Source organism: Hemiscyllium ocellatum, chromosome 42 (assembly GCF_020745735.1).
Source record: "Hemiscyllium ocellatum isolate sHemOce1 chromosome 42, sHemOce1.pat.X.cur, whole genome shotgun sequence".
Lineage (NCBI taxonomy): Eukaryota > Metazoa > Chordata > Chondrichthyes > Orectolobiformes > Hemiscylliidae > Hemiscyllium > Hemiscyllium ocellatum.
In genome coordinates this window covers 27,103,998-27,119,323 of record NC_083442.1, presented here as the reverse complement: position 1 = coordinate 27,119,323, position 15,326 = coordinate 27,103,998, and positions in this window count along the sequence as shown.

Sequence of the window (15,326 nt, the reverse complement as noted above, 5' to 3'; positions counted from 1 at the left end):
CATCTTGACATCTGGTCCAAGGAACCAAGTTTATTGAAGAGGGATTTTCCTGCTGGGGTGTGGGGTGCACCAGTCGTTCCATACATCGTTAACTATGTTGTAAAGATCAGGAGAGATGGCATTCTAGTGGCATTATCATCAGCCACAATCCAGATAGCCGAGGTCAATGTTTTGGGGATTTGAGCAGATGGTGAAATTTGAATTTAAAAAATCTGGTATTAGCTGACCATTTACCCACTGTTTATTGTCATTAGAAACCGTGAGGGAAGGGCAAGGCCTTACCTGGCCTGGCTTACAAGTGACTCCAGACACACTGTCATCTGGTTGACTCAAACAGGATTAATTAAGGATAGATAGTAAATACAGACCCAGCAAGATATGGCTACATCCTGTGAATGATTAAAACAGTGAACATACACGCGTACACACACACACACACACACCACCATGAACACACCATTCATACACTACAGACACAGCACAGACACAATACACAGACACACAAACGCACACCCCTGAATATGGGGCAGATCACAGAAAATGGAAGCGACACCTTTTAAAATTGTTGACCTCCAGGATGGTCAATCTAGCTCTTATTTCTCTGCTCCAGCTGCAGTGAAACATCGAAGGATGACTCTACTGCTGTGTAAAGTATAAAAATCATCATTTTCCAATCCCTTTCAGATCTGAAGAACAGTCAGATTAACTCTGTTTCTCTGTCCACTGCTGGATCTACTGAGTTTCTCCAGCATTTTCTGGGTCTGTTTCTGATTTTCAGCATCCACAGTATTTTACTTTTATCAGAGAAGGAGCTAATTAGCTAATTACACCTGTGCTGGCTCTTTGACAGAACTCAACGTAATCCAATATATCTTGCTCCCACAAAATTTTTGTCCTTAACTGTCATAATCCATAACGTCACATGTGTATTAGAACAATGAAAGCTTTAATCTGTGCAGCAATCACTCAAGGTAGCCTGATTCATGTATTGTTGAATAGAAACACTTTAATGTCAAAATCTATTTGTTTTAGTCACAATTTCCAATCATTCGATTTGCATTTTTAAAAATATATTTGTGGCTTGATGGCAGGTGCCTTAACTGATCACATTCTCACACAAACTCACCAAGAGATTAAGTTAAAACTCTCACAACACCAGATTAAAGTCCAACAAGTTTATTTGGAAGCACTAGCTTTCGGAGCGCTGCTCCTTTATCAGGGTAGCTAGGCACCGCTCTGAAAGCTAGTGCTTCCAAGTGAACCTGTTGAACAACGCCTGGTGTTGTGTGAGTTTTAACTTTGTCCACCTCAGTCCATCACAAGCTCCTCCCCATCATAGCTATCACCAGAAGATGACCAGCATCATTTTTCCTCTGTGACTCTGTGTGTAGGACAGGCTCAGTCAGATTTTAAAGATTTATTTTTTTGAGGATTATCTTGTCAGCAGGTTTTGGCAACGGGATCTTTGAAGGACGTCTTGAGTCTAAACTGTGCCTAAAATCCTGTAGTGTACTCTAACATTCCCAAGGTTAAGGTTACTTATGTTAATTTACAAAGCACCCTTCCATCCCTCACTAATATGTTGGGAAGAATCCATTGACATTGATTTAGTTTTATGTTTAAAATGACTTGATTGTTCAGTAGCTGCTGAGAAGCCTTGATTATAGTCCTCAATTAATCCATTTTTGAGATCAATTTTAACAGATTTGTGACAGCACATTAGGATTGTGTCATTGGTATATAAAAAGACTTGGGAATGCGAGCACGCCTTGGGGAGGTCATTAATGTAACTGAGGAACTGCAATGATCCCAGCCCAGCTCTCCTATAGATTATTTGTTTATTATCACTGGATTTATTCCAGAAGGCTTCTCGCATTCTAAGTGAGTGCTACCTTTGCCCTGTCATTAACCTGCATTCCATTGACACACCCAGATTTGAAAAGAACAACGATTTGCTTGATTACACTGTGCAGGCAAGAGGCCCCAGAGTTAACCCTTTGCAGTGAACTAGCTCATGTTTGAGAGGTGGGAGCAGAGATGGGAGGGAGAGCAAGATCATATGATAGTACATTACTTTCTGTGTTAATGTATACTGTATTAACGCTTTGCCCAGTCAAAACTGAATCCCGACACAGAGGTCTGTTGTCTGAGGCACCAACTCCAATGGTATGCAGAGGATAAATGTCCTAATCTGCTTTAAATAGAATTCAGTTAGGACTTGATTTCAAAGCCAACACATAGATTTACTCTGGCTATTTAGATGTGAGTTAGGTAAAAAATGAGGTCTGCAGATGCTGGAGATCATAGTTGAAAATGTGTTGCTGGTTAAAGCACAGCAGGTTAGGCAGCATCCAAGGAATAGCTGCCTAACCTGCTGTGCTTTAACCAGCAACGCATTTTCAACAGTTAGTGTAGGTGTCTTTAATCCTGGTATAACATACTGCCTGTTGAACCAGAAGGTAGTGGGTTTGACCCTCACATTTGGATCCGAGGATGAGATCTAGCTTGACATCCTTCGGCAATGCCAAGGAGGGTGTGATATGGCAAGAGGTGCTGTGTTATTTGAATGATACTTTACAGTGTAGCCACTGCAGTGTAGGCATGTTATCTACGGCTGTGTTTGCAGAAGGGCGGGTGAAATCAATCAGTTTCTCAGTCAGTACCCTTCCTGTTACACAATTAAAACTGAGCAACAATCCCTTTTTTTTTGCTTATGGGATCTTCCTGTGTATAGATTTCTTGTCAAATTCTATAACATAACAGAGCAATGGCCACATTCCAAATAGTAATTGATTATTTGTTGTCATAGACCAGACCAAACCCACTCAAAATATATTTAAAACGTATCCTCCACCCCAACATATTTTTATTTTGAAAGGCAAGTGTAAGGCATTATGTTCTGGATGCAATTCGATTGGTCAACCTACCAAATTTGAAGTGAACCACACTTCAATCTTACACTATATTTAAAATGCAAATAAAAAGAAAGAAAAATCGGAATGACTTGACTTGATTGGAAAGCTTAACAGAATAATCAATTAATTAACTACCAAACAGCAACTGTTCCAACATAATAACATCCCATAAACACACTCTTGGTAAAGGCAAATGCAGCAAAACAGATTGTCACATAGGCAATTCTCCAATCTAGGAAGAAAGAGCATCAAGAGAAAACTCCCAGAGGGAGGGAAAGAACTCAAACATTTTGCTGTAGCAGCAACAGATGTATAGCAACTTCCCAAACCCCAACAGCTACTGAAAGTTAAACTAAAATCGTAGTTATGTGGGAGATTGGCCACACCCCTTCAGGCTGCTTCTATTGTTCCAAGGTTTCACAAGCTGTTTACTTTACTGGCTTGGAACATATTGCTTGATACCTCTGGTTCAAAACTTCTTTATAAAAAGCTGGGACAAAAAACATCTCTTAAAGCTATAGTATTGTCACACTGTGCGTAAAATACCATGGGCGAACCAGTTGCACAGGATGGGAGGAAGAAGATTGAAGAACATTAATGATCAGGGATTCCATAGTCAAGAAATCAGACTGAGGTTTCTGCAGCAGTAGGCATAACTTGCTGCGTCGCCTTTCTCTGGTGCCAGGATGAAGGATATCAAAAGGCAGCTGCAGGACATCTTTCCGGGGTTGTGCTGAATAGACAGACATTATGGTCCACTAATAACATAGGGCAGAAAGACAGATGAAGTCTTGAAGGCAAATTTCAGGAAGTTTGGAAGGAAATTCAAAGCCGAGATGTCAAGAATGATAATCTCATGATACGTTCTAGAGCCACGTGTTAGCGAGTCTAGGACAGGGAGGAATGATTGGTTGAACGCATGGCTGGATTATCAGTATAGGAAAGGAGACTTCTGATTCCTGAGATATTGGGACACATTCTGGGGTAAGTAGGGCCTATACAAGCTGGACACCTTCAAGAGGGACACAAGGAGATTTGCTGTTGGGAAAGGTTTAACTTAGTGGAGACAGGTGTCAGGTAGCCCAATATGGAAGGAAATAAAGCTGCTTGCAGGAAAAATGAAATTAGATAGCAGGCAAAATTAAGCTCTGCAGCAACTAGGCTTAGAATGTGGGATAATCTTAAAAAGATAAGTAGACCATTCTCACATTGACAGGCACTGGGGTCCAGTAAGATTAGTATTTGGGGCACAATTACTCACAATAAATACCATGGTTTGAATATAGGGACCAAATGTAATACTTTCATGTTCATGGATGTTAGAGAGCAACATGTTGCAGTACATCTTGTAGATGGTACACATTGCTGCCACTGTGTATCGATGGGAGAGGGAGTGAACGTCTTCGGTATTGAATATGTGCGCTGAATGTTGTTTAAGATTGTACGAGCTGAAATGCTTAACCAACATCATAAGATAAACTCTGGCCAAGAGTATATTAAGGACTGTTCCAAGGAGTAGGTAAGACATGTCTCCACGTGTTCTACTAACACTTCAGTGATTGTTCTTAGTTATATGTTGCTAAAGTGATGAATTATTTTTAAATTAAGCCTCATGATGTTGCCAGGGTTGGAGTGTTTGAGCTATAGGGAGAGGTTGAACAGGCTGGGGCTGTTTTCCCTGGAGCATTGGAGGTTGAGGGGTAGCCTTATAGAGGTTTATAAAATCATGAGGGGTATGGATAGGAAAAATAGACAAAGCCTTTTCCCTGGGGTGGAGGAGTCCAGAATTAGAGGGCATAGGTTTAGGGTGAGAGGGGAAAGATATAAAAGAGACCTAAGAGGCAATGTTTTCACTCAGAAGGTGGTTGTGTATGGAATGAGCTGCCAGAGGAAGTGGTGGAGCCTGGTACAATTGCAACATTTAAAAGGCGTTGGATGGGTATATGAATAAGAAGGGTTTTGGAGGGATATGGGCTGGGTGCTGGCAGATGGGACTAGATTGATTTGGAGATGCCGGTGTTGAACTGGGGTGTACAAAGTTAAAAATCACACAACACCAGGTTATAGTCCAACAGGTTTAATTGGAAGCACACTCGCTTTCGGAGCGATGCTCCTTCATCAGGTGGTGAAGGAGCGTCACTCCAAAAGCTAGTGCTTCCAATTAAACCTGTTGGACTATAACCTGGTGTTTTGTGATTTTTAACTTGGGACTAGATTGGGTTGGGATATCTGGTCGGCATGGACAAGTTGGACTGAAAGGTTTGTTTCTGTGCTGTACATCTTTTACTCTATGTCTGACCAAAAGCAACCATATATTTCTAATATAGTGAAACATGAAATAATATCTAATAAATCAATTTCCTCTTCATGAAGATTGAGCCTGTCTTCTACAGAACACATCAAAAGGGTATCCTTCCCAATGTGGTATTAGTAGCTTAGACTACTACCATGAAAAAGGCTTGTTGGTAGTCTATGCTGACCATGTTTCCAAGCTAAACTAGTCCCACTTGCCTGCGTTACTCTCTCTCGACTTGCACCTTCCAAGTAATAAGTTGTCTTTCTTTTCTTGCTAAAATGCACTCCTTCCCCTTTGTCTGTGTTGAATATTTGCAAGATTATTTGCTCATTCTTCAAGACTATTAATTGTTCTCCAATAGTATAATGCAATCTCCCTCAGTATTGATAATCCCTCCACTAAATATGATGCCATATGCAATGTGCTGGATTTTGCTCTGAATGGAAAGGAAGTGGAATTTCAGAATTCCCCAAGGAGATTTCTCTTGAGGGCAGCATGATGTCTCAGTGGTTAGCATTGCTGCCTCATGGTGTCCGGGACCTGGGTTCGATTCCAGTCTCGGGCGACTGTCTGTGTGGAGTTTGCACATTCTCTCCATGTTTCCTCTGGGTGCTCTGGGTTTCCCTCCACAATTCAAAGATGTGCAGCTTGGACGAATTGGCCATGCTAAATTGCCCACAGTGTTCAGGGATGCATAGATTAGATGCATTAATCAGGAGTAAATGTAGGGTAATAGGTAGGGGAATGGTTTTGGGTGGGTTACTCTTCAGAGGTCAGTGTGGACTTGTTGGGCCAAATGGCCTGTGTTCATACTTGGCATTCTATGAGATGCTTTCAGGTTTCTCTAAAGCGATTGGCTGTCGTCGTGGCAACGAAGTTTGGGCATAAAGAAGCAAGAGTCAGAGAAACAAAGAGTTTAGCAAGGATCAAAGACAGCGATCGGATGCTGACTTGAAGAAGTGGTCTTGGAGAAGATTGAAAAGTGTAGAGGTTTAGGTAAGAGGATCCAGAGAGTTAGACTGAGACATCTGAAGGCTTTACCACTCGCAATTGAGCAAAGAGAATTTCACTTTGAGAAACAATAAGCATTTGAAAAGCAACATGTCCAGACACAACATCCACAGCCTTGAGATTAAAGAAGGACAAATCATTTTAAATGGATAATGCGAGCTCAGGGTAAGCATAGTAAGAGACTTAACACTCCACCAAGTAGAAGTGTGAAGGGCTATTGTCATAGCTTTCTGTATGGATATTAACCTTGGATGCGAATCTGATAAGCTGTTTAACTGAACTGCAGCAATGCTTTAAGATGGACTTTATTTGGTAAATATGACTTTAACAGGAATTACTAATTTCTTCCCTCACTAGTCATCACTAATTCATCTACAACTAATTAAACATTTTTTAAAAATGTGTGCATGTTCAATTATTCATGTTTTCAATGCTCAGCACACTGACAACGGTAAATCCATTTACAAGAATCACTTTGAGAGTGGAACACATTAATATCTAATTTCATGCCAGTGCCAGTGTTTTGTAATAGGAACATTTTTACGTTGAAATCACACAGGCTGACATTCGTCACAAACATATAAATGTGCTCATATCAAATTCCTTGGTCTGCTGTTTAAAGAAGAAAAGTCATAACCCATTTATTTTGGAAAATGAAAGCATTAAAATAACTTTTATTAAAATGATGAGTAGAGAATATTTTTAACGAAAATATTGTGCTGGTATTAATATTGCACAGCACGATTTCAATCCATTTGCCTCAATTTCATCACTAAAGTACATCATGCATCTTTATTTATATTTAATATCATTCCTTCTGTCTTTTTCCTACAGTTAGAATCATAAACGTTCACAGCACAGAAGTAAGCCATTCAGTCCATTGTTCTGAATCTTTATTGTAACAATCCAAAATAGGCACGCTGACTTTCTATAGTCCTTTATCTATCATCATGTCTCTTGTCTGTGTCCCTAGTCTCTCTCTTGTTTTATTCCGCGATATTTCTCTGTCCTTCTTTCTCCTTCTTAGAGTCTCTCTTTCTCTCTATCTTGGGGTATCTATCCCTCCCCATCTTTATCCTGGGGTCTCTCTCTCCCCCTGTGTCTCCATCCCAGAGTCCCTCTTTCTCTATATCCTTGGGTCTCTCTCTCCCCCTCTCTCAGTCCTCGGGTCTCTCTCTCTCTCTCTCTCTCTCTCTCTCTCTCCCTCCCTCTCTCTATCCTGAAGTCTCTCTCTCCCTCTCTCTCTATCCTGAAGTCTCTCTCTCCCCCTCTCTCTATCCTCAGATCTCTCTCTCCCCCTCTCTCTATCCTGCGGGCTATGACAACGCTGTGGCTTTAAGAGGTTATTTTATGCCGTTTTATTTTGAAGAGAGGTTGTGAGGCAGAAGTGTCAAGCAATCTACCAGAACCACTAGAGAAAACAGCTTGTGAGGCCTTAGGGTTTTTTCAAAGTTGGAGCAATAAAAGCAGCCTGAATGGGCGTGGCCAGCTCTCACAGACCAGGCTTTCAAGTTGTTTGGTTAGTTTTCAGATTGCGCTTTAAGCAGTTGCTTTGTGGGGTTTGAAGAAGAAAAGGCTATCTTTTCCCTCTCGTGGTTGCAGCTAGAAACTGGGGTTTCTCTCTGCGGCTACGTGATCTGTGAGACAATCTATTTTTCTGAATTTGTCTTTTTACCAACAGGCTATTTAGGGGACATTACTATATTGGAGCAGTTAATTAATTATAGTTACTGTATCTATTGTTCTGTTAAGTTTTCCAACAGAGTTAGGTTATTCTAAGTTCCTCTTTCTTTTGTTTGTCTAGCTACAGTGTTTGAATAAATTGTGTTTCATTTAATATTAAATAGTTTGACCAGTCACATTGCACCTGGAACATAACTCTTTGCATATACCTTTAAAACCAGAAAAATTTAGGGTCAAGACTACCTTCTTGAAATATTTTGAGGGGGGGTTCTGGTCCATAACAGGTCTTTCTAGTTCTCTTATCCTAGGGTCTATGTCTCTCTATTGCTTCGTCTCTCTTGTTCTCTCTCTCTCTCTCTCTCTCTCTTTTTTTCTTTATTCCAGATGGAATAATTGGAACCAGGTGGATTTTGTTGACTATAAGATCCGCAATTGAGATTGTTAATCTGGGTCAATCAGGGAGCCCTGGCTGACAGATAGAGACAAGAGATTTTAATCCCTGCCCTCCCCTTCATTTTTTTGATCACGCAGTATTGCCTTTTATTGAGAAGGGCACTGCTTGTCTCTGGCCATGTGGGAGTTTCCTTTCTTCCTGGTGTTGGAATACAAACAAAGATTTACACGCTTGTTGTTCTTCGCTATGTCCTACACCTGCATACACACGACATGGGTGCTGGGGAAAAACAAGCACTACCCGCTGTTAGGCGATAGTGCCTGGGAGAGATAAAATAAAAGAAGCAAAAAAAAAACAGGAGTGTCAGAAGTTCTGTTCACTCTGAGAGCTGACTCATTTGGGAACTGGATCAGTGTAAAAAAAATAAACAGGGGATTCAGCGTCTCCTCACTTCGAAGACAGAGACTGAGCTGGCTGGCCAGAGCCATTGATTTGTGCATAGTTAAATATGTGGTGATGTGGATGATGGGATACCAGCCTCTGTGTAGTTATTTCACCAGGCGTCACAATGTTTCGCTGAAGACTAGGGGAGTTAGCCCTCGGCAACCGTTATCCCTCAAGCAACATTGTAAAAGAATAAAACTGGTCATTTATCACATTATTATTTTTGTGTGACTTTGCTGAACACATTTTGGGTGCTGCATTTTCTACACTACAATAGCGACTACACTTCAAGGAAAACAATGACTGGAAAGTGCTTTGAGATGGTGCAGAGGGGTCTAAATGAGTTAACACTGAGCATGGTCATAAGCACGATCCACTGCAATGATATCATATGGGCTTGAGGGCATAACAGCTTAGGATCTTTAAAGAGTGAAGCCTAATATCCGGATCCTCCCTAAAGTATCTTATAACAATTATAATAGTGCCTATTATATCAATGTAACAGTGTCTATTATATCAATGCAACAGTGTCTATTATATCAAAGTAACCTGTAACTGGGTGCAAACATGAAATGAAATCTATCTTGTTAATTTACCATAGCCTGCTTGATCTCCCTATCTACTCTATCTAACCACTCATGAGTTTGAAAACCTCTGTCACATCTCCATTCAGCCTTCTTCTCTCCAAGGACAACAGTCCAAACTTCTTGATTCTATCCTCAAAACAGAGTTTTTTTCCTCCCTGGAGCCATCATTGTAAATTCTGTGGTCAGCAAAGTTTTGGAAAGAATTCGGAGGGATAGATTTATGACTGTTTGGAAAAGCATAGCGTGATTAAAAGGCAGTCAGCATGGCTTTGTGAGGGGCAGGTCATGCCTCACAAATCTTATTGAGTTCTTTGAGGAGGTGAAAAGACAGGTCGATGAAGGTCGAGCAGTGGATGTAGTGTATATGGACTTCAGCAAGGCATTTGATAAGGTTCCCCATGGTAGGTTCATTCATAAAGTCAGGAAATATGGGATACAGGGAGATTTGGCTATTTAGATTCAGAAATGGTTGGCTAACTGAAGGCTGGAGATGGAAAGTATTCTGCCTGGAGATCAGTGTTGAGTGGGGTCTCGCAGGCCTCTGTCCTTGGGCTTCTGCTCTTTGTGGTTTTTATAAATGACTTGAATGAGGAGGTTGAGGGGTGGGTTAGTAAATTTTCAGATGACACAAAGGTTATAGATGCAATTGATAGTACCGAGGGCTATTGCAGGCTACAGTGCAACATGGGCTGGGCTGAGAAATGACAAATGGAGTTCAACCTGGACAAATGCAAAGTGATGCATTTTGGGAGGTCGAACTTGAATGCTGAATATAGGATTAAAGACAGGATTCTTGACAGTGTGGAGGAACAGAGGGATCTTGGTGTTCAAGTACATAGATCCCACAAAGTTGCCACGCAAGTAGATAGGGTTGTTAAGAAAGCATATAGTGTTTTGGCTTTCATTAACAGGGAGATCGAGTTTAAGAGCCACGAGGTTTTGCTACAGCTCTACAAGTCCCTGGCAAGGCCACACTTGGTATATTGTGTCCAGTTCTGGTCGCCCTACTATAGGAAAGATACAGAGGCTTTGGAGAGGGTGCAAAGAAGTTTTATCAGGATGCTGCCTTGACTGGAGGACTTGCCTTATGAAGAAAGGTTGGACTAAGCTCGGACTTTTCTCTCTGGAGAGAAGGAAGAGAGGTGACCTGATCGAGGTGTACAAGATAATGAGAAGAATGGATAGAGTCAATAGCCAGAGACTTTTCCCCAGGGCAGGATTGACTGGTACGAGGGGTCATAGTATTAAGGTATTAGGAGAAAGGTATAGAGGGGATGTCAGAGGAAGGTTCTTTACACAGAGAGTTGTGAATGCATGGAATATGTTGCCAGTGATGGTGGTGGAAGCAGAGTCATTAGGGACATTTAAGTGACTACTGGACATGCACATGGATAACAGTGAATTGAGGAGTGCATAGGTTAAGTTATTTTATTTTACATTAGAATTAATCCTCAGCACAATATCATGGGCCAAAGAGCCTGTTCTGTGCTGTATGTTTCTATGTTCTAAATCATTTCTGCACTCTCTCTCCAATGTGTTCACATCATTTTTTTTATATAATGTCTGTACACGTTACTCCAGTTGATGTCTAACAATTATCTTCCACAAGTTAAGTATCACCTCCTTGCTGTTGTACTCCAAAGCCCTATTAATAAAGCCAAGCACATCATTTGTTTTATTAACTACTCTCCCGACTTGTCCTGCCATTTGTGGGGGGGTGACCAAGGCTAGGGCATTGTGAGTATACAGCAGTCACAAGAAAATTCCAAGAGGGGATTCAAGAGAAATGTCTTTACCCAAAGATTCGTCTAAGTGTGACACTTGCTACTGAAATCACTCCACAAAGGCCAGTATCCCATCACCAAGTCACGTCCACTATATATGACACTGGTACACCCAGCTCAGAGCCAGATCTCAGAGTGAGTAGAACCTCTGACACTCCTGTTCTTATCTGTCAGCCAGTGCTCCCTGAGTAGACCATATTGACAGCTCCCAATCAGGGAATTTATATTCTATAAGTCCACCTGATTGACCTCGTTCCAATCACTACAGCTATCATAAGGAATAATTGAGGTGAATAGCTTGGATCAATTTAAGTTGTAATTAAAGAAATGCATGAGGAAAGGAAATGTAGTTGCCTGTGTTGATGGGATAAGGTGGAGCTATCTCGTGTAAAGCTTAGATGCTGGCATAGACTAAGTGGGCTGAATGATCTTTTCATGCTGTGCATTCTTTGCAATTGCTAAAAGCTATGCAGTGTGAATAAAGTGTTTTTAATTATTTGTCCTCAATCATGTGAGGAACTTTATAATTCTTTGCAATCAGGACATTCTGAGCATCAGCTTATGTTTGACAGTGCAGTGTTTAGCAGTTCATTTGTTCTGTGTTCCATTATAGGAGTCTGGCAACTGATCCATGTTCACTATGCTTTGTTGGTTTAACCTGGGTGTGGACTCAGAGCTAAGGAAAAGAGATTACTTCAAATGCCTCAATGGCTGATGAAATAGCTTCCAACACAAGGACCAATGGGGGATGTCAGCTGGAGGGAATAGGTGACAGGTTGCATTACTGATGTGATCACATTCTGCACAACAGTGACATCAGCACCAACACCATGTTCATTCTACCCCATCTTCATTTAACCAATGGGTCTGTTTTTGAAAGAAACCCCCTTGATGTCTAAATCTCTTCCGCTCACACTCCCTAATGGCTCCAATCTAGGGCCTGGGTGGAAATAGCAGAGGGGTTGTGGTCAGCAGAGCCAGTCAGTTCCTCAGACCATTTATTCTGTTCCAGGCACTGCCACCATTCTGGATGTGCCACCTTCTCTGGGCAGTGATGTTACATTTTGGATGCTGTGTTGCTGAGGGTGCATTGCTCCAGTTGGTGGCAGCATTCATAATAACTGCAGCTGAAGGGAAGATAAAGCATAGAAAAGTAGGAAGGTATGAATGGGGTTAATATGAGGGGAGACATTTTCTGGTGGTAGATATGTTAAATGCACTATAAGTAAAATCTATTGCTCTTATTGAAAGGCAGAGCAGGTTCAAAAGGTTGTTCTTGTTCTTAGCTCATCTGTACACTCAGAAATTAATGTCATCTCTGCGCTGCTCTGAGGCAAGTAAAAAGCTAAATATGCAACAAGTTAACTATGCAGAATGGGCCATCCTTATCAGTTCGGCAGTTTCAATAAAGCCACTGTTAATTGACAGTGATTCCACGTCTAGAGAAGGTTGGCAGTTTTCTTAGGCCATGGTTAAGTTCTAGGTTGGTCAACAGAGATTTCCTAAGGCATCATCAAGTCAATGACTCTGGAGGATTTAACCAAGTATGTGACCAGTCCACGATGAGAAACTTCAATTGAAACTCGATTGCCTTTTAGTTTTGGGCACTGTTTGATGAGATGATTCACTGCTGATTCAGAATGCCTTTTTTTTTCCCTGCCTCTGAAGTGCAAGACTGTGGATTCAAGCCCTAATCCAGAAATTTGAGTGCTCAATCGGATTGACATTTCCAGTGAGGTATTAAACTGACACCCTGACTCCCCTCTGAGTGGGGAGATAGGATAGCTCACATGATACATATTTCTTTCTTGGCTATTACAAAGAAGGGAAGATTTGCACTTATATAGCAACTTTCACTACTGGAAGGCTGCTCTAAAGTCAAAACGTGTGGTGCTTGAAAAGCACAGCAGTGCTTTAGATAAGGTCACTTCTGAGGTGTAGCTCAGACATGTAGCTGCTAATTTCAACTCAACAAATCCCACGGACAGCACTTTGATGATGATCAGGTGAGTTGATTTAGTGGTTTGGGTTACAAATTGGGCAGAAGTGGTCCAATGGCATTATCACTGGACAGTTAATCCAGTGACCCAGGTATCGTTCTGCAGACTCGGCATTGAAATCTACTATAGCAGATGGTGGAATTTAAATTCAATAGAAGCAGAATCGGCAGGAGACTGAGCAGAACCCTTCCCTCTGCTTCTTCAAAGGGATCACTTACTCCTACCCAAGAAAGGGGGGCTTTGGGGATTATGTCTTATCCCACAAGACTATCGGGGAAAAGGATTATTGCTTGTGGAGCAATACTTTGTACAAATTGCCTGTTGTGCACATTGCAACTTCATTAGTGTCTGGCAGAGAAGCACTTAGGAATGTTTTAATGTTACCAAAGATCCTGTTTCTGAATAGAAGTTTTCGCTTTATCACCCAAAGTTAAGAAAAATGGAAGGACACTGCAGTATTGATGAAAATGATTTTGACGAAGAACTTTATCTGTCACTTTTCAGGACAGTTCACAAGAATACCAATTTAAGGAGAAAACCAACATTTATATTGTACGGGAGGAGAGTGCTGATTGATTGGCATGAGGATTCTGATTAAGGCATTATCATAAAGAACACACCAGGCAATGATGATTGCCAGTTAACCACCAAGCTTTGTTTAACTTTTGAATAAGGCAGATTGACAGTGTTTGATCAATGTGTTGCCCTGACAAATGAATCAGCAAATGGCTGTCACCTAATTTGTTGAGTTAAAACAGAGTGCTGTATACATGTATGTCCTTTCTGTCTACAAAGAACAAGGCCCTGTGTATCGATAAATTAAGAAGAAAGACAAATGTAATTTTGGTGTTTCTTGCTAAGGGAGATAGTATAAAAACAGAGAAGTGTTGCTGCAACTGTACAAGGTACTGGTCAGACTGCACCTGGAGTGTTAAATACAATGTTGGTCGCCTAAGTTGAGGAGGGATACAGTTGCATTGGATACAGTTCACAGGAGATTCACTGAATTGACTTCAGCAATGTGGGCTGTGTCTTATGGTGAGGGATTGAGTAGTTTAGGCACATACTCTCTGGAGATTAGAAGAATGAGGATTCTAATTGAGGTATATAAGACTCTAAAGGAGATTGACAAAGTAGACATACAGGATATGTTTCCTCTGTGCCTATGATCTGTGCAATTCCAAGACTTTGAGTAAATTTAAGGGGGAGATAGATATTTAATTAGCATTGGTTTGAAGGGTTAAAGAGTCTTAGATTCGTACTGCACGGAAACAGATCCTTTGGTCCAACCAGTCCATGGCCAACCATCATCTCAAACAAAACTCATCCCACCTGCCTGCACTTGGTCCATATCCCTCCAAACATTTCTCATTCATGTACTTATCCAAATGTCTTTGAACTGTTGCAACTGTACCCAGATCCACCACTTTCTCTGCAAGTTCATTCCACACGTGAACTACTTTCTGTGTTAAAAAAAATGCCCTTTATGTCTTTTTAAATTCTTTCTCCTCTCCTCTTAAAACTATGACCCCTACTTTTGAAATCTCCCACCCTAGGATATAGGCACCTGCTATTCACCTTTCCTATACCCCTTATGATTTTATAAATTTCTATAAGGTCACTTCTCAACTTCCTATGCTCCAATGAAAATAGCTCCAGCCTACTCAACCTCTCCTCATAACTCAAACCTTCCGTTGTTGTGGACAGTGGGCAGAAACGTAGAGTTGAGGCCGAGAGGAGGTCAGCCATGATCATATTGGATAGGAGAACAGGCTCAAGGAATGGAATAGCCACCTCCTGCTCAAGGATTCTTATGTTGTTATGATAGACGTAACTTCTGATGCACACAAACGTACAAGCTGTTCTGCTATAATGCATGTTTAGTCAGTGCAAATTGGCTATAATGTGATTGACGAATTGTGGACTTTGTTAGGATAATGCAAACTTTCTACTGAATAGGTATAACGATTTTCTATTAGCGATCTTCTACAGTGTGATTTTCTGTAGCAGTTTTCATAGCATGATTTTCTATAGCGCTTTTGCAGAGTGCGATTATCTATAACAGTTTTCCATAGTATGATTTTCTATCGCAGTTTTCCATATTGTGATTTTCTATAGCAGTTTTCCATGGCATGATTTTCTATAGTGGTTTCCCCTGACGCGATTATCTATAGCAGTTTTTCATGGTGCGATTTTCTATAGCAGTTTTCCA